The sequence below is a fragment of the Cnephaeus nilssonii genome, assembly GCF_951640355.1.
Source record: "Cnephaeus nilssonii genome assembly, chromosome: 20".
Classification (NCBI taxonomy): domain Eukaryota; kingdom Metazoa; phylum Chordata; class Mammalia; order Chiroptera; family Vespertilionidae; genus Cnephaeus; species Cnephaeus nilssonii.
The window spans coordinates 1,936,067-1,961,912 of NC_137091.1; the positions used below are offsets into that span (position 1 = coordinate 1,936,067).

The window sequence follows — 25,846 nt, forward strand, 5'->3', positions numbered from 1 at the left end:
GCCCAAAGGGAACCCAGGCTGGCAGGTCTGCAGGCCAGTGTGTTGGCACTCCAGGTCCTGACTGCAGAGGGAGGAGGGCAGGGGCGTGCCCGGAGGCCTTGTCGGGGTGCTGGTCTCACTGAGGGGTCTCTGGGAGTGTCACTCCACCCGGGCTTCAACCTGACAGCAGACAACCCCTTCCATTGCCCCCATGGCTGTGCTCCTGGAGCCTCCTTCCTGCTATCCCAGAAGTCCTTGCAGGTAGAGGTTAGAGGAGGGAGTGGAGAATCAGGCCACTTCCCTCCCTGCAGCCCCAGGGCGTTTGTGCCGGCTGCTCCCTTTGTCTGGAGAGCCCCACCTCCAGTCCACACACATGCACATGCGCACCCCGCACACATGCACATATGCATGCACACATGTGCACACAAGAACACATGTGCATGCACGCGCGCGCGTACACACACACACACACACACACACACACACGTCTGGCTCGAGTTATCTCTAAGATTCCACTCTGGTCTCGCCTTTTTTCTCTCTCAGCTTCCCCACCTCCCAGGGAAAGTCGCGCCATGTTCTTCTGACTTCCACAAGCAGGTGCCCGAGAAAGGCTCAAAGGGTGCATATGAGATTGGCCCTTGCCCGCTGGTTCCAGGCCCCGCTGGCCCGCACACACCGTGACAACACCCACAGCCCCACCTCCGGTCCTCTTTCCCAACACCCTGCCTTGCACGTTCTCTTCCTCCACCTCGAACGCCCTTCCCTTTTCTCCCACCTGCAAACTCGTCCATCTCCTCCCAGCCCCAGCCCCTCTCCCTCCTCAGGGAGGTCTTCCTGGCTGCCCGCCCTGCCACGCCAGGCCCGCCCTGGGCTTCCCTCCTTAGGCTCCCTCCTTCCCCTCCACGGCAGGTCTTCCACTCTGCGCGGCCATTGCCTCTGGGCAGGCAGCTTCCCCCTCAGCAGGCTGGGGACACGGCGAGGGCAGAGCAGTATCGGATTCTGGATCAGAGCAAACACCTTGGCCCCAGGGCCTGGCTTTGAGTCTCTCCTGTTGCCGCTGTGGAACTGTGGTCAGGTCACCTCATCGCTCGGCACCTCAGTGTCCTCGTCTGTGGAATGGGGATGCTCTAGGTCAGGCTTCTAGAAGCGGAGCCCAGACCAGTGTCTATGAAAGTGGTTTACTGAGGAGTAAGGGAGGCAGACTAGGGTGGAGAGAGAAGCTACACAAGAATGTGGTTTCAGGAACGGCTGGTTCCAGCCTGCCCGTGCGTGGGGAGCTCTGGAGTGTGAGCCACAGGACTCTCCACCCAAGACCCTCTAGGCCAGTGATGGGCAACCTTTTGAGCTTGGTGTGTCAAACTTCGCCAAAAAACTGAGCATAACTCGGGTAGTGTGTCACTTTGAGGAAAAAACATTATTTCGCAAATGTTTCATCCTCAGGAGCAGCAAATGTTTCATCCTCGGCATGCGGCCGCCTCAGCAGCCGCGTGTCATCAGAAATGGCTACGCGTGTCAGTGCTGACACGCGTGTCATAGGTTCGCCATCACTGCTCTAGGGTTTCCAGACGCACCCTTCTCAGGGCCCAGGGGTCCCTAGAGCCGCAGGTGGCCAGGCAGTGGCCTGTCTCACTCAAGAGTTTGTCCTGCCGGAGATCCAAGATGGCGGCGTAGATAAACACCTGGGCTGCTGCTGTCCACAACAATTTCCAAAACTACAACTAAAAGACAGAACGTCTATCACCCAGAACCACAGGAAAGCTGGCTGAGCGGAACCTCTATACCTAGACCGAAAGAGACGGGTGCAATCAGGACACAAACGCTGAAAAACTGAGGTACAGGGGAGCGCGCGCGATACGAGCTGGCGGCGGAGCCCAGCTGGAGGCGGGCGTTGTTTTCTTCAATCCGAAGAGAGACAAGCCCCCAATCTCTCTGAAATCCATTTCTGGGGAGAGACTGGGCTGTCTGCCAGTGGGTCAGAGTGAGGGTGGCTTGCTAGCAGAGCTGCGTGGAGGTACAATTGTTGGCGGCGCCAGGCGTGAGAAGCGGGGATGCGGTTGGAGGCGGCTCACTGCCAGCCATCGCTGTTTGCCACGCCCTAGCCTAGTGACGCCCTGAGACTCCGCCCCGCACAATCTACACACACACCCAAGCTCCTAGCAGCAGCTTTTGCATACGAATTGCCTTCTCTATTGAAGGCTCAATACCTGTCCGCGTGCATGCACATGTGTTCTAGTAAACCTGCAACCCGGTACAGACAGCTCCAAGGCCTCCAAGCTCCAAGCAGGGAGGAGAGGACGGCAGTTCTCGCTGTAGCTCCTGCAGGGTGGCCTCAGACAGTAGCTGACCTGCACCCCATTGGAGATCCAGAAGCCAGTGTACCTAGTGGTCAGTGTGAGACACCAGATTTCAACTCCTCACACCCATAAGTGATACATTCGGGAGGCGGACTCAGTGAGCACCAAAGCCCTACTGAATCAAGCCCTGCACCATAAGCGTGTCTCCAGCGCAGCAGTGCTTACATTATAGACACAGCAGGTGCTCACAGCCAATTGGCCTGGAGGTCAATTCCTCCCAGTGTACCAACAGCAATCAAGGCTTTTAACTACACCAAGACTTTCCACTCAGCCCACAAAGGGGTGTGCCAAGAGCGACCACCTAGGGTGATTGGGGAAGCTGAGCTACCGGCCCCTATAGGTCACTGACCACACAAAGCCACTCCATCAACACAGGGAGGCAGCCAAAATGAGGAGACACTGAAGCATGTCACGAATAGGAGAGATGGAGGAAAGTAAACTACTGGACGACACAGTGTTCAGAACCACATTTATAAGGTTACTCAAGAATCTTCTAAAAACCACTGTGAAACTTGAAGAGACCTTCAAGGACCTTAATGAGAATACAAAAAAAACGGAAAAGGACCAGTCAGAAATTAAGCATACACTGTCTGAAATAAAGAATATACAGAAACTCAACTGTAGATCACCGTACCCCAAGAGTCAAACCAAAGATCTGGAATATGAGGAAGCAAAAAACACCCAACCAGAGAGGCGGAAAGAAAGAAGAATCCAAAAGTGTGAGGATAGCATAAGGAGCCTCTGGGATGGCTTTAAGCGTACCAACATCCGAATTTTTGGGGTGCCAGAAGAAGAGAGAGAGCAAGATACTGAAAACCTATTTGAAGAAATAATGACAGAAAACTTCCCCCACCTGGTGAAAGAAATAGACTTACAAGTTCAGGAAGTGCACAGAACCCCAAACAAGAGGAATCCAAAGAGGACCACACCAAGACACATCATAATTAAAATGCCAAGAGCAAAAGACAAAGAGAGAATCTTGAAAGCAGCAAGAGAAAAACAGTTAGTTACCTACAAGGGAGTACTCATACGACTGTCAGCTGATTTCTCAATGGATACTATGCAGGCCAGACGGGAATGGCAAGAAATATTCAAAGTGATGAACAGCAAGAACCTACAACCAAGATTACTCTACCCAGCAAAGCTATCATTCAGAATTGAAGGTCAGACAAAGAGCTTCACAGACAAGAAAAAGCTAAAGGAGTTCATTACCACCAAACCAGGATTACATGAAATGCTGAAGGGTATTCTTTAAGAAGAGGAAGAAGAAGAAAAAAGTAAAGGTAAAAATTATGAACAACAAAAAAGACATCAAATACATACCTACCAACAAGTGAATCTAAAAATCAAGTGAATAAAAAATTCTGAAGAACAGAATGGACTGTGAATATAATAGAATCAGGGACATAGAAAGGGAGTGGACTGACAATTCTCAGGGGGAAGGGGGTCTGAGGGGTGCAGGAAGAGATTGGACAAAAATCTTACACCTATGGATAAAGACAGTGGCAGGGGGGTAAGGGTATGGGGTGGGGTGGGGAATCAGGTGGAGGGGAGCTATGGGGGGGGGGGGGGAAAGAGGAACACCTGTAATAATCTGAATAATAAAGATTTATTATAAAAAAAGAAAAGAATCGACTAAAATTTTATTATGTAAAAAAAAAAAAAGAGTTTGTCTTGCCAAGCAGCAGGGGACTGGCCCATTACACCCCTTATCTGCCAATCTGCCAGTCACTGGCTATGGATGTTGCCCTGTGGGTGGGGGAGGGAGGGGCTACAGCCAGAGGCAGTCAGTAATGGGAAATCCATTGGGGAAAGGGTGCGGCCGTTATGGTCCACACCCATGGGCGGGGCGGGGGGGGGGGGGGAGGGCACTGCCGATTACGGGACCCAGCAGAGGCGAGAGGGAGCAGGCACTAACCGTCTCGTCTCTAGCTGGCAAGGTTGTTGGGAGATGAGGAGGCAAAACCCCTCATGGCCCTGGCACATGAGGAAGGCCCAACACCTGTCAGCTATTATTATCAGCGGCGTTCTTGTTTCCAAAGACGCCCCAGCACCGGTGAGGAAGGAAGGGAGGGCTGGAGGGGAGGGTGTGACTGGACTCACAGACTCCTGGCCATTGTTCCTTTGGCCCTTTCCTCTTCCTGACTCCCCAGGCTGGGATTAAGGGGGAGCCCCCTGAGGCTGTGTGGTAAGGACAGACAGGTGCTAGCAGGTCCCAGGTTTGTGGGGACCCGTGTCCTCCTTCCTACAAGGGGTGCATCCCCTGCCTTACCTGCTCTGGGTAAGGGTCTGGGGGGGGGTCAGGCTGAGGAGAAGGGCCATGGGGGCCCGGAAGCCTGGTCCCCAGGGCAGACCCCGAACTCAGCCCCTGGCTCCTGGGCCAGGGTGACAGAAGGGAGGACAGAAGAGGGCAAGGAGGACGGCATTGGGAGGGGAGGGGCAGAGTAAGGCGGCTGCGAGTGCTGACCTCAGGGTCGGGAAGTGTGTGGTTGGTTGGGGGGACGGTAAGAAAGGCACCCCCGGCCATGGCCGCTGCGATGAACACTTGGACAGAAATAGCTCAGATGAGAAAGTGCCATCGAAGGTGGTTTCTAGGGGCCAAGGGAGCAGGCCAGGCCTGGGGACCTGGGCTGGGCCAGCGCCCACGGAGGCCCCCCCGCATCCTCTCCGAATCCCCCGTGCCAAGGCCTGCAGGGCCGCCACGGAGAGGCCAGGGCCCTGCCTGCCAGAGGCTCGCTAACCAGGGCCTGAGGCTGTGCAGGGTGAGCCAGGTGGGAAGGGGACAGAGCTGGATGCGTCCGACAGCGGGGGCCATGCCAGGCCCATTTTATAGATGGGGAAACCGAGGCCCTGCGAGGGAAGACCTTTCTGGCATTCTCAGCAAATGAGAAGCAAAGGCAGGGCCAGACTGACCCAGCGGCCTCTTTCTGGGAGGCGGGCACAGCCCCAGACGTCACCCTCCGCTCGTGGGCCCACGGGGCACCTTCAGGGAACTGCGAGCGGCCGTCGCCCCCCTCACCACCGGGGCTGACAGAGCAGGCGGGGGGCCCTTGACAGCCCGTTTCCATGGGGGTGACGACGTGATGAGCACGTCATCTCTCCTGTCCCTCACAACGGCAGGGTGCTGCAGGCGACAGGAGCTGCATGGTCACAGGCCTCAGCGACGCAGACCGAGGCCCTGCGGCCAGGGGCCTGCCCGAGCCACCAGCGCGCGTCACAGAGCTGCGAGTTGAGCAAACATCTCCTCACCTCGGAGACGTCTGGGGTGGAAGGCGCTCCGAAGAGAGAGCCCTCTGGGCCTGGGCCTGGGCCTGGGGGGCCCCTGTTCCAGGTCCAACAAGGCCTTTTCTTTTGTCCCTGGGACCTGGGAGTCGGGGTCCCCCCTCCTCCCCTTCCTGCTGGGAAGCCGCGGCCTTTCTACCAAAGGAGCCTCTAGGATCTCCAGACTCACCTCCTCTGGGTCCAGGGAGCCCTGGGGCCAGCCCTGGCCCGGCTGGGACAGCAGGTGGCCAGGCAGTGGCCTTGTCTCCCCGCTCAGGCTGGCAGCTTGGGCCCAGCACCCACAGGGCGGACTGCCGAGTCCTCCACCGTGAGGCTCCCGCCCAGCGCGGCCCTGGGCCTGCCGAGGCCCCTCCCTGGACCTGCCAGGCCCTTCTTCCCACGCTCCTCCGCACGTTCCCATCATCCGGGGTCTTGAGAAGATGCCAACGGCCGCTCCCCTGACCAATCACAGCTCCACCGCCGAGTGCGGAACACAGGTGTCTACGGCTGCAAACGCCCCAGTGATGGCCAGGCCGTGGCCCCGCCTCTCCACGCCCGGGGGAGAGGCTGGCCCCGTGCTCCCTGCCCCGGGAGCCCGGCCTCTCCACGAACCGGAGCCCAGTGATTCTCAGCGTCAGGGGGCCCGGCCTTCTGGTCATTCACTTAAAAAAAAAGGGGGTTCATGTTCAACCACACGAGTAATATGTGACTAAATTCCCTTAGCAAAAAGCTAAACACCTTTACATAAAACATTAAAGATCTCCGCTACTCAGCCCGGCCAGCATGGCTCAGAGGTTGAGCATCGACCTATGAATCAGGAGGTCAGGGTTCGATTCCCAGTCAGGGCACGTGCCCAGGTTGCAGGCTCGATCCCCAGTGTGGTTCATGCAGGAGGCAGCCGATCACTGATTTTCTCTCATCATTGATGTTCCTGTCTCTCTCTCTCTCTCCCTTCCTCTCTGAAATTACAAAACAAAACAACTCCATTGCTCACGGTGGCCATATATAGATGAGATCCTGGGGATGTCTCTCGATGACTAACCCTGGCGCTGCACAAAGGCCCAGGCTCAGCACAGCCACCAAACCGAAAATGAAGCTCAGGGCTGGAAATCCCCTCTTTACCTCCCACACAGTTGACCAGTTAGTCCACGAGGATCCCAGATCTTGGGTTCGTTTTCAGGTTCAGGGGGACAGAATGGGGCGGGGGATGGGAGAAGCCTTGAGATCTAAAGGAGAAGGTGGACCCTGAATTCAGACTCATGGCCTTGAAATGGGTCTGCCCACCTCCGAGGGCCAATTAGCCCGGACTTCGAACACTTAAAGGGCAACCACGCTTTGACCCCACAAACGAACCGCTCACTCGACAGAGAGCCCAGCGAGAACTGCATGAGTCACCGGACAAGGCGATCCTGTCGCCGTCCTTGAACAATCCACAGGCCAACAACGCTAGGTGGACCCACACCGCTGTTTTGGGCGTGAAGGCCATGGATTGTGTTAGCACAGCTGGCTCCTCCGGACATGCTGTTGACTAAACAAGCCACGTGGTGTCATGATCTGCTCAGTACGATATCATTTGCCTTAAAAATACACATGAACTAAAACCCAGGTCTATCATAACCTGTTTTTATAGCTGAGAGGTTAAGAGCATGAGTTTTGGAGCGAGGCTGTCTAGGTTTGGGACGAATCTTCCCAACATTTACAGGCTGTGCTGTGTGGCCTCAGGCAAGTGGTGTAGCCTCTCTGAGCCTCAATATTCTCATGTGTAAAATGAGGATAGTGACAGCACCTACCTCCCACGGGTGTTGTGGGGCTTAAATGAGGTGCTGCAGGTAAAGTGCTCGACACAGGGCCTGGCCGTGAGCAGGCCCAATGTAAGGATGACGGGAAGGTTTAAAGTTCCCAAAGGCAACACACCAAACCGGTTACCAACCGGGACAGGACCGACCTGGGGCGGGAGCAGCGAGGAACGTTATACTATATAAGGTGGTTAGCTTTTTGCAAAGGGGATTTCGTCATGTATCACTTGCGTGGTTTAAAATGAATACTTTTTTTTTTTTTTTAATGTGGAGAAGACAGAAGATCAATGACCAGAAGGCTGAGCCCTCTGAAGTTGAGAAGGGGAATTTTGCTTCTGGGGTGCATCATCTGAACCAATCCCATGGCAGCCGACAGTGCTCAGACACATTAAACAGGGACAGGAGAAAGGCCTGGGGGATTGGTGGGCTGGAGCCTCGACTCTGAGCCCCACTACCCCAAAATTGCTGGGTGACACCAGGCAAGTCCCTGCCCTCTCTGAGCCATGGTTCACTTGTACGTCAAGCAAGCCTCACTCCCAGGGATCCGTGGAGCTGACAAAAGAGCCCGAGGGATCAGGAGGCTTGGGTCCCAATCTTGATTCAACATTTAATGCTGTGCAACCTAAGGCAAGTGTCTTAATCTCTCTGTGCCACAGTCTCCTCATTGGCAAATGGGGGTGATATTCTGCACGTACTTCCCCTATGGGAACTGGAGACGTTAGTACATACGGAGTGCAGAGCGCCGCGAGGGGACAGGGCGGCCTGCAGAGGGTGCTGGCGAGCTCCCACGCGTGCAGGTATGCGCACAGGCTGGGCACCAAGCTGCAGTGTCGCACCTGCACTTCCTCAATTACCTTTCCAGGCAGGTGTTTCCTCCTTTTAGCAGAAGAATGAACGGACTCTGCAAAGTCCAGAAGCAAAGCATTGGATTTGAAACCTAATTGAGCCCAGCCAGCATGGCTCAGTGGTTGAACATCGACCCATGGACCAGGAGGTCACAGTTCGATTCCCAGTCAAGATACATGCCTGGGCTGCAATCAATGATTCTCTCTCATCATTGATGTTTCTATCTCTCTCTCCCTCCCTTCCTCTCTGAAATCAATAAAAATGTGTGTGTGTGGTGTTTTTTTATTTTAAAACCTAACTGAATCCAGAGGCTTTTTCCATCCTACTGCCAGCAAATGATCTTCTTTCCAAACGGAATGGTCATCCCCAGGGAGGCTTATCTTTCTGCTTATAAAATATCTCCTTGGCCCCTCTGGATAGTTCTAAACATGGCAGAGACACCTAACCTAAAGGTTTCACAATCACCCCCTTCAGGGAGAGGTGTGTGATTTCCAAACCTCTTCCCCATGTCTGAGAATATTTTCGCCTGATCTGAGCAGCAGGGTATCATCGCCTCAGAATTTTTCTAGAAGTCATTTCCCCTTCCATGTTGCTTTCTACAGTATCCTTCACCGCGCACGGAGAGTCACTCCAACAAGGAACCCAAGGAGAACAAAACCAGAGCGATGCTGTTGAGCTGGAGTCCGGTAACGCTGCCTCCCCGGGACTCGGACTGGGAGCCTGGCTCCCACGGCTGAAACAGAGATCAAGAGCGTGCGAGGCACCCTGGCCGGTTTGGCTCAGTGGATAGAGCGTCTGCCTGCGGACTGAAGGGTCCCAGGTTTGATTCCGGTCTGGTTGCAGGCTCAATCCCCGGTGGTCGGGGCTCGTGTGGGAGGCAACCCATCAATGTGTCTCTCTCACATCTATGTTTCTCTTCTCTCTCTCCCTCCCTCCCACGCTCTCTAAAAATCAATGTGGAAAGTATCCTCCGGTGAGGATGAACAAGAAAAACAACAACACAGAGTGTGTGTGAAGTGTTGCCGATACCAGCACTTTCTCCTTGACTGACCAGGGAGGATGACACAGAACTGGAAGAGACAACGGACTTACTCTATGACTCAATTTCAGTGGCCGCTCTGGCCACCAGACTCCCAAGAAACACACAAAATAGCAAGCTAACTCGTCAAACAAGGCGCCGAGACGCCGCCGCCCGCCTCGGAGTACCGGTTCCCCAAGGTTTGAACGTTCCCTCCATTTCACCGCAGGGACAGAAGGCATTGCCAAGGCCAAGGGCTGATGGGGCTCGGGGTCTGGTGCTGGTCCAGGCTCCATCCCTTCCCCCAGGAGGTGGACGATGGGGAATCAGGATGCTGCCCAGCTGCCTGCAGCCTCTACATCTGGCCAATCCCCTAGTCCAGTGGTCGGCAAACTCATCAGTCCACAGAGCCACATATCAACAGCACAACGATGGAAATTTCTTTGGAGAGCCAAATTTTTTAAACTTAACCTTCTTCTAACGCCACTTCTTCAAAATAGACTCGCCCAGGCCGTGGTATTTTGTGGAAGAGCCACACTCAAGGGGCCAAAGAGCCGCATGTGGCTCGCGAGCCGCAGTTTGCCCACCACTGCCCTAATTTAACAACATGGTCTCAAACACCTTATAAAACTGAGTGTCCAGGGGGAGTAGAAAGTACCAGTAATCTACCTCCCGCTTGGACAATGACGTCTCGGGCGGCGTCTCTCTGGTGCAGCCGTGTGGGGACGCCGGAGCCAGCTCCCGGCAGGGCTGGGTCTGCGCCTGTGATGAATCCAGTTCTCGGTACAGTACAGCTACCCATCCCCACCCCTCAGCCGCGGGCCAGGGGCCGGGCCGTGTTCCTGGAGCAGCTGCGCCCGGCGTGGAGGAGCCAGGGTGGGTGGAGAGGTGGGAGGCTTGTGCTCTGACGGCGGCTTGCTGCCTCGGATCCCCCTCAGAGGGGCAGGCAAAGAGGCAGGAGGTCACTGCTGGCACACGGCCCTCCATTGTTGCAAGCGCCTCCCCCTGGAGCTAAAGTGACTTCCAGGACATTAAAAAGGGCCTGTGCCTGTCCTCCCCGCTTCACGTCCTCCCTTTCCCCTCTCAGGAGCCAGGCATTGAACACCAGGACACTCACTCACTGCGCCTATGGGAAAACGAGAAAGCGGCTGCACGTAGGAGACACTCAGATTTAAGACAAAAACCGGTTCACTGTGTGCGCTAGGAGGACTGCGGAGATCAGGATGGCACCTGAGCCATTGTGCTCCAGGGAGAGAATGCCTGCCGCTCAGGAGGCGGATAAAGAATCACCGGACAGCCCTATCCGGTTTGGCTCAGTGGACAGAGCGTTGGCCTGGGGACTGAAGGGTGTGGGGTTTGATTTCAGTCAAGGGCACATGAGCGGGTTGTGAGCTTGATCCCCAGTAGGGGTCATGCAGGAGGCAGTCAATCAATGATTCTCTCTCATCATTGATGTTTCTTTCTTTCTTTCTTTCTTTCTTTCTTTCTTTCTTTCTTTCTTTCTTTCTTCTTTCTTTCTTTCTTCTTTCTTTCTTTCTTTCTTTCTTCTTTCTTTCTTTCTTTCTTCTTTCTTTCTTTCTTTCTTTCTTTTTTAAATATATTTTATTGATTTTTACAGAGAGGAAAGGAGAGGGACAGAGAGTTAGAAACGTCAATGAGAGAGAAACATCGATTCAGCTGCCTCCTGCACACCCCCGACTGGGGATGTGCCTGCAACCCAGGTACATGCGCTTGACTGGAATCGAACCTGGGACCCTTCAGTCCGCAGGCCGACGCTTTATCCACTGAGCCAAACCAGTTAGGGCTCATCACTGATGTTTCAATCTCTCCCTTCCTCTCTCTGAAATCAATAAAAATATATTTAAAAAAAAAGAATCACTAGACAGCAGATGAACGGATGCTACGAAGGAAAATCAAGGGTCTGCAGCTTTGATCTGATTGGCCCTTTTCCCCGAATTCCAAACCCTTACCTACTTTCCTTCTGACTCCAAACTCTTCATCTACACTTTTCTTCTCCTTATAAACAAGGTCAGCTGCGATGAGATGTAAGGCAGTCTTTAGGGAACGTAACCCGCCACTTCTCAGATCTCTGCCATCTGAATAAAGTGTCTAGAATCCAATCCTTGTCTGTCCTTATTGATTCTGGTAGTGACAGGTAGCACGAACACCAGCATTTCCGGTTTCAGTATGTTTCTTCATATAAAACAGTTGAAAAAAGAAAAGAATGGAAAAAAGATATTCCCTGCAAATAACAACCAAAAGAGAGCAGGAGTGTGTCTATACTAATATCAGACAAAATACAGTGTAACTCAAAAAGGTTTCTGAGACAAGGGATATTATATGGTAAGATAAAAGGTTCAATACAGCAATAATATGTACCAATTATAAACATTTTTAAGTCTAATGACAGACCAGCAAAATATACGAAGCAAAAACTGACAAAATGGAAGGGATAGAGAGACAGTTTTACAGTAACAGTTGGAGACTTCAATACTGACTCGCAATAATGGATGAACAACCGAACAGAAGACACGCGAGGAAAGTGAGGACTCGGTGCAATAAACCGCTCAGATCTAACAGACATATACAGGGCATTTCCCCAACAATGACCGCATGCGTATTCTTCCCAAGGGCACCTGGGGCTTTTTCTGGGACAGATCATATGTGAGGCCACAAATTAAGTCTCAATAGATTCTAAAAGATAGATATCATACAAAGTATGTTCTCTGAACACCATGGGATACAGTTAGAAATCAATAACGTAAAGAAAACTGGAAAATTACAAAATTGTAGAAATTAAAAAACACTTTTAAACCACCAATAGATCAAAGATGAAATCACAAGGAAAAAATAAAAAACTATAGAGGTGAATGAAAACAAAAACACAACATACCAAAACCTATGGGACACAATGAAAGCAATGCTAAAGGAAAAAGTGATTACAGCTATAAATGATTACATGAACAAACAAACAAATCGACAACCTAACTTTACAACTTAAGGAACTGGAAAAGAAGAACTAACTACAGCCAAAGCTAACTGAAGGAAGGAAATAAGGATTAGAGGTCTATGAAATGGAGAATATAAAAATAGAGAAAATCAATGAAACAAAAGCGGGTTCTTCAAAACATCAATGAAACTGACAAACCTTTAGCTAGAGGAGCTAAGAAAAAAGAGAGAAAACTCAAATTACTGATATCGGAAATAGAAGTGGGGACATTACTATCGATTCTACCGAAATAAAAAAGGATTATAAAAAAAGAGCGCTATGGCCCTGGCCGGTGTGGCTCAGTGGAAAGAGTGTCAGCCTGCGGACGGACTGAAGGGTCCCAGGTTCAATTCCGGCCAAGGGCACATGCCTGGGTTGCGGGCTCGATCCTCAGAAGGGGGCGTGCAGGAGGCAGTTGATCAATGATTCTCATCATTGATGTTTCTATCTCTCTATCCCTCTCCCTTCCTCTCTAAAATCAATAAAAATATTTTTTAAAAAAAGAGTGCTATGAACAATTGTGAGCCCACAAATTCAATACCCTAGATGAAATGGACAAAATCCTAGAAACACAAAACCTACTATCACTAGATCACAAAGAAGAAAATCTCAATAGACCTGCAACTAGTAAGGAGATAAATCAGCAACAAAAAAGCTCCTGACACCTGATGGCTTCACTGGTAAATTCTACCAAACATTTAAAACAGAACTGATACCAATCCTCCTTAAAATGCTCCGAAATCGAAGAGAAGGAACAATTCCTAACTCATTCTAGGCCAGCATTACATTACCCTGATACCAAAACCAGACAAAGCCATTACAAGAAAACTATAGACCAACATCCTGTATAATCGTCGTTGAAAAAAAAAAATCTTCAATGATATACTAGTAAAATAAAGCCAGCAGCCTGTGAAAAAAAATTACATACATGACTCCTGGAATGCAAAAAAGTTTCAACATATGAAAACTGGTCAATGTAATACATCACGTCAACAAAACGAAGGGGAAATACTACACGAGCATCTCAATCGAGACAGAAGAAAGCATTAGACAAAAGCCAACACACTTTCGTGGTAAAAAAATAGCCAACAAACTAGAGCTCAAAGGAAACTACTTCCGCGTAAGAAAAGGCGTACATGACAAACCCACAGCAAACCTACTCACCGGCGAGGGCCTGAAGGCTCTGCCTCGAAGATGAGTCCAGGAACAAGGCAAGGAGCCTCCTCTCACCACCTCTGCTCAACAGAGCACCGGGAGTTCTAGCCAGAGCAGTAGGCAAGAAAAAGAAACATTCCCACATCTGTACAAGTGATGCTTGAACAAAGGTATTCTTTTTAAAAAATATATACATTTTGATTGATTTTACTGATTTCAGAGATGAAGGGAGAGAGAGAGAGAGAGAAACATCAATGATGAGAGTCACCGATCAGCTGCCTCCTGAATGCCTCCCACTGGGGATCGAGCTAGCAACCTGGGCATGTGCCCTTGACCAGAATCGAACCCGGAATCGAACCCGGAACCCTTCAGTCTGCAGGCCGACGCTTTATCCACTGAGCCAAACCAGCCAGGGCAAGGATATTCTTTATGGCACTGTTTAGAATAGCGAGAGGCAGGAAACAACCGAAATACACCACAATAATTAAATCAAGTATGGACTAACGAGACAGTGCAATACTATGTCGCTATTAAAAAGCAAAGAGCCCCGGCTGGGTGGCTCAGTTGGTTGGAACCTCGTCCCAAACACCAAAAGGCATCCAAGACAATATACCATGTCAAAGTAAGGTCCTTTTTCAGACCCCTCAGAGCCAGGGACCAGAGCACAGACCCCACCACACGTCATTGTTACCCTGTCCCCCCAGCACCATCTCCATGTGTGTACATGTTAACTATTAACGTCCCGTAGCCACCAATGTTTAAGCCTGTGTTTTACTTTTTATCCAATCCCAGAAATTTCCCCCTTTGCTTTCTCCCGCCTCCCTAATCGGCCACCCGTGGATCTCATGGAACCCTCCTATGCCTCCTCCTTTGATTCGAGTGTATCAAACAAGCTGCAAACTGCCATTCCCGGGCCACTTTCTCAATCCACTGAGATGTCGCGTCTGGCCCTTGCTGTCAGTTCGGCTCACACACACTCGTAACAGTTCTGGGCAGGTCTAGACGTTTCTGCCATCGACATCTTGCAGACCGAGTTTCAGCCAAGGTAAACTTTGGGCTACCAGCCAGCACTCAAAAAATAAATCCAGTCAAGAAAGCCAGTAGCCGCATCCTCGGACACCCACAGAAAGTTTTACCAAGTCCTTGCACTGGTGTTAGCTTGCTCAGTCACCAGGACGGCTCTGTGTGGAAGGCAGAGGAGAGGTTCTGGGAGGGGGACTGGTGTCCTAGCGCTGTCACAGCTGTGACCAAGGGCCGTCATCTGGGTGGACTGAGATGACAGATGCATTCCCTCACTTTCTGGAGGCCAGAAGTCTGAAATCAAGCAGGGCCCTAGCCGGTGTGGCTCAGTGGATAGAGTGTCCGCCTGCGGACCGAAGGGTCCCAGGTTCGATTCCTGGTCAAGGGCATGTACCTTGGCTGCAGGCTCCTCCCCAGCCTTGGCCCTGGTAGGGGCGTGTGCAGGAGGCAACCAATCAGTGTGTTTCTCTCACATTGAGATTTCTCTCTGTCTTTTCCTCTCTCTTCCACTTTCCCTAAAAATCAATGGAAAAATATCCTCAGTGGAAGATTAAAAAAATAATAACAACAACAGGTTCAAGGGAAGAACCTCCCTCTCCTCTCCCAGCTTTCGGTGGTGGCCAACAATTCTTGGAATTCCTTGACTTGTTGACTCACTATTCCAATCTCTGCCTCTGGTGTCTCATAACATCCTTCCTGGATGTCTATCTTTACATTCATCTCTCTCTTTTTTTTTTTTTATAAATGAGCAAGCAGAACAGAAACAGACTTGTATTTTATTGATTTTTTACAGATAGGAAGGGAGAGGGATAGAGTTAGAAACATCAATGAGAGAGAAATATTGATCAGCTGCCTCCTGCACACCTCCTACTGGGGATGTGCCCGCAACCAAGGCACATGCCTTTGACCGGAATCAAACCTGGGACCCTTGAGTCCGCAGGCCGATGCTCTATCCACTGAACCACACCGGTTTCGGCTCATCTCTTCTTTTGTAAGGACGCCAGCCATACTGAATGAAGGGCCCACCCACCGACTCCAGGATGATCTCATCTTAGCTAATGACGTCTGCTCTAAACCTATTTCCAAATAAAGCCACATTCTGAGGTTCCAAGGGTTAGGACGTCAACGTAACTCTTTTAGGGACACAAGTTTAATCCACAACAGATGGGAAAAGGCGTACTAAGACGTTTTGTGCATCTTCCTCAGAGGGGAGGGAGCATGTGCTGGGGTGTGCGGAGGGTCACCTGGCCCTGCACCCACAGTCCCCTCTGCTTGGCCGAGGAGCATCTCGCTCCTGGTGTCTGCCTTCAGCACGAGCTCCCGCTCAGGCAGTGCTCAGGCTGACCGTGCACGCGGCAGACCTCACACTCATCTCATCCAACCCATGAAACACGCTTGGAAGGACGTGTTATCATCCCCATTGTACAGATGAGAAAGGGAGGTCCTGACAGATGAAATACAGGCATGCGTTATTGTACTGCGCTTCATTTTTACTGCCCTTCACAGATACTGTAATGTCATCAACAGCAAGGAAGACCCTCCACCAGCAAAAAGTTAACGACTCATTGAGGGCTCAGATGATGGTTAGCGTTTTTAGCAATCAAGTACTTTTTAATTAAGGTATGTACATTGTTTTTTGTGTTTTTTTTAATGTTTTCATTGATATTTTATCTTTTTAAAAATATATATTTTATTGATTTTTTACAGAGAGGAAAGGAGAGGGATAGAGAGCCAGAAACATCGATGAGGGAGAAACATCGACCAGCTGCCTCCTGCACACCCGCTACTGAGGATGTGCCCGCAACCAAGGTACATGCCCTTGACTGGAATCGAACCCGGGACCCTTCAGTCCGCAGGCCGAAGCTCTATCCACTGAGCCAAACAGGTCAGGGCTCATTGATATCTTAGAGAGAGGAAGGGAGAGGGATAGAGAGATAGAAACATTGATCAGCTGCCTCCTGCACTCCCCCTACTGGGGATTCAGCCCAAAACCCGGGCATGTGCCCTGACCGGGAATCAAATCAGGGACCTCTTGGTTCATGGGTTGATGCTCAACCCCTGAGCCATGCCGGCCAGGCTGTCCATTGTTTTTAAAGACATAATACTATTGCACATTTAGTAGACTACGGAATAGTGTAAACGTAAGTTTTGTGGGCACGGGGAAACCGAAAACGGTGTGTGACTTGCTTTATTGCGGCAGTCTGGAGCTGGCGCGTAGTGAGTCCACAGTAACCAGCAAATCCGAGGGCTGAGGCCCGGGTCTACCGCCGACCATGCAGGCAGGGAGCTGGTGCCACGTCTGGAGACAAACCAGGTGGGCATGGTCCCTGGCCAGAGGCGCTGCAGGTCAGTCAGGTTTGGGGAAGGCACGCTGGATGGGGAACCTGGATGTACCTTCCCATCATCAGCTTTACATCCCCCCACCCCCCCCCACCCCCACCCCCACCCCCACCCCCGTTCTCCAGCAGGAGACCCAGTCTAGTGCTTTTCTGGGCTCATGGCTTCTTAGAGAAGGAGAATCTGCAGGTGTTAGTGGGGGTACACCCCACCCCACCTCCTGCCACGCCCAGGTTTGTGAGACGGGAAGCGCTGGTTTTCAAACAGCTTTTTAAGACTGCAGAGCCCGTCCGGCTCAGGGGCTGAGCGTCAACCTGTGACCCAGGAGGTCACGGTTTGATTCCCGGTCAGGGCACAGGCCCCGGTTGTGGGCTCCATCCCCGGTGCAGGGTGGGGGAGGGGCCTACAGGAGGCAGCCAATCGATGATTCTCTCTCATCATTGATGTTGCTCTCTCTCTCTCCTTCTCCCTTCCCCTCTGAAATCAATAAAAATGTATTTTCAAAAAAGACTGCAGAACCTCCAATCATTCAAAGAGGAAAAGTAAGAACCCAACCTACAAAATGAATGAAAATGGTGCTGAAGGTGGGGGCCTCCCCAAACGGCCGCCCCAGCAAATTCTCTCCCCAGAGAGAAAAATGACTACGAGTGACACGGAAATGCAAAAAGCAAGTAAGAAAAGGACACCCATGGATTCACCTATTACTTATGAGGTTCCAATGTTCATTAGAAATAGTCTGGAGAGTTTGACATTAAGGAATTATTGTTAAAATGTTTAAAGTATGCTGGTGGTATTGTTTTGTGTGTTTTTTAAAAAGCTCGTTCTGAATTATTTCGGTTGGGATGCTATGGTGTCTGTCAAACATTTGTTTAAGAATGAAGTGAGCCCTGGCCGGTTGGCTCAGTGGATAGAGTGTCCGCCTACGGACTGAAGGGTCCCGGGTTCAATTTTGGTCAAGGGCACAAGCCCGGGTTGCGGGCTCGATCCCCGTAGGGGGCATGCAGGAGGCAGCCAAGCAATGATTCTCTCATCATTGATGTTTCTATCTCTCTCTCCCGCTCCCTTCCTCTCTGAAATCAACAAAAATATATTTTAAAAAAGAAAAGAATGAAGTGTGTATGCCCTAGCCGGTTTGGCTCAGTGGATAGAGTGTGGGCCTGCAGACTGAAAGGTCCTGAGTTCGATTCTGGTCAAGGGCACCCACCTCCCGTACCTCGGTTGCAACCAATCGATGTCTCTCTCTCACACATAGATGTTTCTCCCTCTCCCTCCCTCCCACTGTCTCTAAATATATATATATATATATATATATATATATATATATATATATATATAGAGAGAGAGAGAGAGAGAGAGAGAGAGAGAGAGAGAGAGAGAGAATGAGGTGTGGTGGCGACCCTGCGCTGGCCCTGGCCTGGTGAGGGTTGAAGGTGCTGGTGGTTACACGGGCTTCATTCTATCAGACCCAGCAAGTCCATGTGGTTCCACCGATTTCTGTTCCTTCCATTTGGTATTCGCTTGGAATTGTCCATCGCAGTTTCCCTTTTCCCGCTGAAGGCCTGCCTTGTGCACCATGAGCGGCGGCCCTGCAGCTCTGAACCAGCCCCACAGGCGCCAGGTGCCTTCCCAGGTGGGAGCGCGGGGTGGACGGGTGGACGGAGAGCGCGGCTCTCCACCCAGCCACCGCTCCCTCTGCGGCTCGCAACTCAACCCCAAACTCCGTCCCGCTGCAGCCACGGGCGCCCCATCTGCCCACCCGGTCATCAGTCCACCCGCCCCGTCCCCCGATGGACACCAGCACCTCCCGCTCCAGAGCCCCTGGCATCCCGCATCCCCACTCTGTTGGGCATTCGCACCCGAATCTGCGGTGCGACTCGCCCTCCCAGGGGCCCGCGGCCCGCGGCCCGCAGCGCACTCACCCTCCGCGCTCCTCACACCTCCGCGCTCCGCTCGAAACTGAAACTCGGCGCCCAGAGCCGCTCCAGCCGGGCCGCGGCCGCTGCTAGGAAATCACGTGGATTCCAGGTGCCAGCCCGAGGGTGGGGGTGCGGGTGCCCGCCAGCGCGCCTTCGCCCTGCCTCTAGCTTCCCGCGTTGGGCAGCTTGGGCAGGACCGCGACAGGCCCACGGGCGGGTGAAGGCGAACCCGAGGCAGGGGGGGGGGGGGGGGGTTCGCTGGTTGGGGGCGGAATAGAACCGTGGGGGCGGCTGTAAGGCTAAGAAACACGAATCGTGCTGCTCACCGCGATGGTTCGCTCTGAACAGAGAAGGCACATTCTAGCCTGGCCGAGAGCTGTGGGCTCAGGCCTGGGAGTGCACTCCCTCCTCCTCTCCCCAGAACGGCCTGGCCCGGGAAAGATGTGCAGCCTTGTTGCCGAGGCAGCCTGATCCCAGGTGCCCGCAATGACGACCCCGCAGCCTGCATTGCCTGTGGCCTGTGACCACTATGCCGTGCCCGCTTTCCATGCCTGAATTCCCGCTTCCCCATGGAATCGTTGTCCTTCTACCCGGTATAAGCAGCTGCCTTATGGGGCGGGGTGGGCGGGAGGGGTAAGAGCAGATTTCTGTGGATGACCTGCTGTTCTCTCATGCTGCCGGAATAAACGTTCACATAAGATTCAATCTTGTCTCTGCTTAATTGTCTCAAGTAGTGACAGGCAGCCCAATCTGGGTTGTCGGGTTTCAGACCCACCTGGATGCGCCTGTGGGCGGGGTCAGTGGCTGCAGGGGACCTGGGCTGAGTTCCACGCCCTGCCTCCTAAGGAGGGATGGGACAGGATGGGAGGGAGGAGATGCTGGCTGTGCAGGAGGAGGGGATTGAGAACCTGTCCTGTCCGGGGGTGCTCTCTACAGAGAAAGGGCGGGCGGACAATGATGGGTCTTGATGACGGAGTTCTCGGCCCTCTAACCGGTGCTAAACACGCTCCACAAATTCATCTCATCTAATCCTCAGAATAACCCTAAAAATGCAGGTGCAAGCATTACCCCACTTTGCAGATGCATAAACTGAGGCCCAGAGAGGAGAAAGGTGAAGGAACTTGCCCAAGTCACACAGGATACAAGCAGAGCTGAGGAAGAGAGATGGGTCGAAGGAGGGCTGGGGGGCTGGGTGAAAAGGGTGAAGGGCTGGAGAAGTACAGATTGATACTTCCAGAATAGCCACAGGGAATATAGTCAGTTACATTGTACTAACTAGGAAAGGGGCCAGGTAGGTACTTGAAATATGAGGGGGATCACTTCATAAATTATATAAGTGTCTAACCACCATACTGTACACCTGAACCTAATCTATCCTATATAATAAGAGAGGAATATGCTGATTATCCATTACGCCCTGAGGCATAACGACCAACCGTGTAACAACCTGATCACGGATCTGCAGGAGGGTGGGGCATCGAACTACAAGCAGAGGCGGAGAGCTACAGGAGGGCGGGGCAGCAGGCTATGAAGGGGGGCGGGGGTTGCTACAGGAGGGGGCAGGGCAGCAAGCTATGAAGGGGGGCGGGGTTGCTACAGGAGGGTGGGGCAGCAGGCAGAGAGCTACAGGAGGGCGGCAGCAACCGACTGGCACATGGATTCATGTGCAGGGCTGCTAGTATCCTATATAATAAAGAGGTAATGTGCAAATTGACCCTCATGTCACAAGATGGCCACCCCCATGTTGTCACAAGATGGCCACCCCAAGATGGCCACGCCCCACATCATCACAAGATGGCCGCCCCTATATTGTCACAAGATGGCTGGCAGGGGAGGGCAGTTGGGGGTGACCAGGCCTGCAGGGGAGGGCAGTGGGGGGTGATGAGGCTGGCAGGGGAGCAGTTAGATGTCAATCAGGCTGGCAGGGGAGCAGTTAGGGGGTGATCAGGCTGGCAGGCAGAGTGGTTAGGAGCAATCAGGCATCCAGGCAGGCAAGTGGTTAGGAGACAGCAGTCCCAGATTGTGAGAGGGATGTCTGACTGCCGGACAACCCCTGAGGGGCCCCAGATTGGAGAGGGTGCAGGCTGGACTGAGGGACACCCCTCCAGTGCATGAATTTTGTGCACCAGGCCTCTAGTATATATATATATATATATATATATATATATAAAAGGCTAATATGCAAAGTGTCTCCTCAGGAGTTTGACCAGGAGACTGGGAGTTCGATCACTTGCTATAACGTGCACTGACTACCAGGGGGCGGCACGGAACAAAGGAAGGCCCTGGCAGGCAGCCAGAAGGCCCCGGTCAGCCCTGATCGCTGGCCTGGCCTAGGGACCTACCCATGCACGAATTTTGTGTACCGGCCTCTAGTATAAAATAATATTTAATGTCAACTGTAAATGAAAAATAAAATTTAAAAAGAGAGAGATAAGAACTTGGCCTGGTATTGTTCCCCCAACCTCGAGAAAAGAAATTCTAGGAACAAGTCTAAGTGCTTCTCTCTAATATCTAAGGCTCTCCATTAGAGAGCCCCTCTGGCCTGGCTGGTGTGGCTCAGTGGTTGAGCATCAGCCCATGAACCAGGAGGTTCCCGGTCAGGGCATGTGCGGGGGTTGCTGGCTCAGCCCCCAGTAGATGGCGTGCAGGAGGCAGCCGATCAATATTTCTCTCTCATCATTGATGTTTCTATCTCTCTATCCCTCTCCTTCTACTTTCTAAAATCAATTTAAAAATATTTTTTTTAAAAGAGAGAGAGAAACCCTCTAAGCACTCTCTTGAGACCTGCCATTGAGACCTGCCATTCAGGGGCCAGGCCTTTGCTCAGGCAGCCCTTCCGCCTGCTCTGCCCTCCCTCCCTCCTCCCTGCTGTGTCTCCCTCCTAACCAGACTCCAGGTAGGGTCCTGGGTCCCCGCAGTCAGAGCCTAAGTCCGAGAGGGAGGGAGCCACATTTCCCTGCCAACAGCCTGTGCCTGGCACCGGAGGGTCCGGGAGCGATCTGCTGGGCCAGCCACCCGCTCCGGTCTCTGTGGCACAGCCCGGAACCCCGGTCTCTGTGGCACAGCCCGGAACCCCGGTCTCTGTGGCACAGCCCGGAACCCCGGTCTCTGTGGCACAGCCCGGAACCCCGGTCTCTGTGGCACAGCCCGGAACCCCGGTCTCTGTGGCACAGCCCGGAACCCCGGTCTCTGTGGCACAGCCCGGAACCCCGGTCTCTGTGGCACAGCCCGGAACCCCGGTCTCTGTGGCACAGCCCGGAACCCCGGTCTCTGTGGCACAGCCCGGAACCCCGGTCTCTGTGGCACAGCCCGGAACCCCGGTCTCTGTGGCACAGCCCGGAACCCCGGTCTCTGTGGCACAGCCCGGAACCCCGGTCTCTGTGGCACAGCCCGGAACCCCGGCGGCGTAGGAAGAGCCTCTCCTTGGAATAGGAGGCCTGGCTGGCAGCGGTGATGGTATCGCGGGACGCTGCCCGAAGCACAAAGCAACCCTCTCCTCTCCTCTCCTCTCCTCTCCTCTCCTCTCCTCTCCTCTCCTCTCCTCTCCTCTCCTCTCCTCTCCTCTCCTCTCCTGCTGAGTGGGAAGCAATGGGTCCCAGGGGTCCTGGAGTCGGGTCTAGACACCGGTCCTCTGGAACCCTGGGACGTTCCCAGCACCTGTGGCTTTGGGGTCACGGGACACTTTCTCTTCTGGGTTCTATTTACCCACACCCCCAACAACCTCCTCCTGGTGGGTTAAAAGCAGTGTCCACCAGGACTTTCCCAATTGCTCACTTCCTCCCCCTCCAAAGCGAAACCAACACAGGACGTCACCCGCCATCCGGGCCAGTTGGGTTTATCTGCACCTTGACATCCGGGAGACCAATCACGGCGCTACCCCAAGTGTGGGCCCTCGACCAGCAGCATCGGCCCCTGCCGGGAGGTAACTTGGTTCGAAGGTCTGGGGTGGGCCAGGAATCTGCTGACACGCTGCCTGATCTGACGCGTGCCCCGGTTCGAGGCCTCCGGCTCTGGGTAACTTCCGAATCGCTTCCTGAGTGTGCGTTCGGAGTTGATGCACCTCCCCTGACCACCCCACCCGTTTTTCTCCCTGGCTCCGGGCACAGTGAGTGGTTATGTAGCCTTTTGTTTGCCTAGTGGCTGTCCACCTCTGCCCATTAGCCGCTACGCTTTATAAAGTCAGAAACCATAGAGTCCTGGCCCAGAGTAAGAACTCAGCAGATGTTTTTTGGTGAAGGCGTAGAAAATATTGACTCTGGTATGAATGTGGCATGTGACCTTGAACAAGGGTCCTTCTGGTTCTCAGCCTCTGGAGCTCCCTCTCTGCTGTGAAGGGGTGGGTGGTCTACTGTGAAGGGGTGGGGGTGGGGGTGGGGGTGGGGGTGGGGGTGGGGGTGGGGGTGGGGGTGGGGGTGGGCCCACCCTCTGCCATTTCAGTAGGGGCTCAATTTAAGGCCCGCCCCCAATCCAGCCATCCCACACCAGCGCCGACTATGGCATCTCCTCCCACCCCAACCCCAGAGCCTTCTGTGGCTGCTACTGCCTCCTTCTGGCCTCTAAGCGTCTATGACACAGTCTCAACCTACCTCCTGGCCTGATCTGCAGCAACTTCACCCCAACAGCCCTCTGCTCAGCCTCGCTGGGTTCCGCTGCTCAGCCCCTAAGCGTTCTTTCCTGCCCAGGACCCCTCCATGGCTCTCTCCCTGCCCCGGAGGCCCAGCCACTGCCGGCTGGCAGCCTGCTACACACAGCAGGCTTGGTGAACGGGCTCCTAAACGTGCTTACGTCCACGGCCAGGCTCAAAGCAAGAAGGCAGGGCCTCAGGAGCCAGGAACAAGGGGGCTCCTGGAAGCAGGGGCGGGGGACCAAGCAGGACATCCTGGGAGGGGGTCACAGGTGTTTCTTAGGCCCTCTGAGCTTTTTGGATTCCTAGATAACGAAAAAGAAGCCAATGAAAGAATCCAAAAATTTCAGAGCATTTTAAAAGGCTAAATGCAATGTGCTATCCTAGATCCTGCCCTCCGCCCTCCCAAAAAAAGTCAGTGGAAAACTGGTGACATTTAAACAAAGTTTGGAGTTTGGTTAACAGCGCAGGAGTGTAATCTCTTAGTTATGACAAGTGAACCGTGGTTCCGAGAGACGCGGATTTTTTCTTTTACACGTTTCTCTATTTTCCTTGCATTGTGTTTGCCTTTGGTTTTCACTATTAAGAAATATTGAGCCCGGCTGGCATGGCTCAGTGGTTGAGCATTGACCTATGAACCAGGGGGTTGAGGTTCGATTCCCGGCACATGTGTGGGCTGTGGACTCCATCCCCAGTGCAGGGAGTGCATCTCATCATGGATGCTTCTAACCCTCTCTCCCTCTCCCCTCCTCTCTGAAGCCAATTAAAAAAATATTTTTTTTTAAAACGTGAGCCACAAAAAGTTGCCTGGCTGGGCGTGGGGTGAGAAATGATACCCTCACGGAAGACTGGGCGGTGACAGGCGGTGGGGCAGGACATCTGGGGCTCTGGAGGCTGTGGCCAGGTACTTGGGTCCAGTGGGTGAGACTGTCAAGGGAAAGCTGTGGGGGCATGGGATGGGGCGACCCATGGCCAGGACAGGGAGCCGTCAGAATGGGGGCCACTGCCCGGGAGATTGGAGGGACGAAGCCAACCCGGAGTTGCCAGGGCGGGGGAAAGAGGAAGCAGCCGGGGCAGCTCTGAGGCTTGACCCCGGGCCCCACCCTGCCACTCCTCTCCCTGTGACCGGGCATGACGCTTGCCCCCTCCGGCCTTGGTTTTCTCGGCTGTGCGACTGAAGCGACCCCTTGCCCTGCTCACCGCCCAGCGTCTGGTGAGGATGCCTCCCCTGAGCTGGTGGTGCCCCGCCTTCTTCGGGGACCAGAACTGCCTGCCTGGTAGCGCGGTGCTGAAGATTACATGAGACGGAGCTTAGGTCAGGGCCTGCTGCCTGGCCGACCGCCACAAGGCGGCGCTGTTGCTTCTATGTGCGGCTATTCCTGCAGCAGCGAAGCTTCCGCCCTGGGCGAGGGGCAGGGCCAGCCCAGACCCAGCAGGCGTGGGCTCTGCCTTAGGAAGCCCGATGTTTCCCAGGTAATCCCAGCTGACACGGAGGCACTGGAACGGAGCCCCGGAGAGGGGATCTGACCTCGTTGCGGGGAGGGGAGGGAGGCTTGCCCTGAGGAGGAATCAGATGGGGGAAGGGAGAGGGAAAATACTCTGGGCTTGTGCAAAGGCCCTGCGGAGGGAGCGTGGCCAGAACAGGAAATGGGCGGGCTGCAGGGGGTGGGCAGGGGGCGGGCTGCAGGGGGCGGGCTGCAGGGGCGGCTGCAGGGGGCGGGCAGGGGGCGGCTGCAGGGGGTGGCTGCAGGGGGCGGGCAGGGGGCGGCTGCAGGGGGTGGCTGCAGGGGGCGGGCAGGGGGTGGGCAGGGGGCGGGCTGCAGGGGGCGGGCAGGGGGCGGCTGCAGGGGGTGGCTGCAGGGGGCGGCTGCAGGGGGCGGGCTGCAGGGGGCGGGCTGCAGGGGGTGGCTGCAGGGGGCGGGCAGGGGGCGGCTGCAGGGGGTGGCTGCAGGGGGCGGGCTGCAGGGGGCGGGCAGGGGGCGGCTGCAGGGGGCGGGCTGCAGGGGGCGGGCAGGGGGCGGCTGCAGGGGGCGGGCTGCAGGGGGCGGGCAGGGGGCGGGCTGCAGGGGGCGGCTGTAGGGGGTGGGGCAGGGGGCGGCTGCAGGGGGCGGCTGTAGGGGGCGGGCAGGGTGACCTGAGGTGGCCTGGGCCCATCCGCAGAACCTCCCGTTTGCAGACGTTGGGACGGCTCCGCCCGCGAAGCCAGCGCCGCTTTCCCACCCGAGGCCTCCCGGGGGCCCAGCTGCGCTCACACGGAAGGAAGGGCCGTGCTAGACGCTGGGGCGGGAGGGGGAACCGAGAGCCCGGCTGTAGGCACAGCGATCCGGAGAGACGAGGCCAGGCTGTGGGTCAGACCACCCTCCGAGGGGAAGAGGTGAGAGGAGGTTGGGGTTAATATGTCCGCTCCGTTAGGAGGAGACACTTGACCCACCGAAGGAGGCCACCCGGAGCGCGTTGGGGCGCGGCCGCGAGAAAGGAACCCCCGCCCCTGCACAGGCAGCCGGGCCGGCTCTGCCCGCGGGCAGCGGCGTCCTGGGCCAGAGATGGACCT

At 54.1% G+C, this 25,846-nt stretch overlaps 1 protein-coding gene across 1 annotated transcript in view; it reads right to left on the reverse strand.

Annotated features, from left to right (window-relative positions):
- Positions 1-18,790, reverse strand: part of NLRC5 (NLR family CARD domain containing 5) — a 77,028-nt gene extending 58,238 nt beyond the window's left edge. Inside the window, exon 1 of the mRNA XM_079760050.1 lies at positions 18,675-18,790. The gene's annotated coding sequence lies outside the window, so the exon portion shown is untranslated. The remainder of the gene's footprint in view (positions 1-18,674) is intronic.
- Between the last annotated feature and the right edge of the window lie 7,056 nt (positions 18,791-25,846).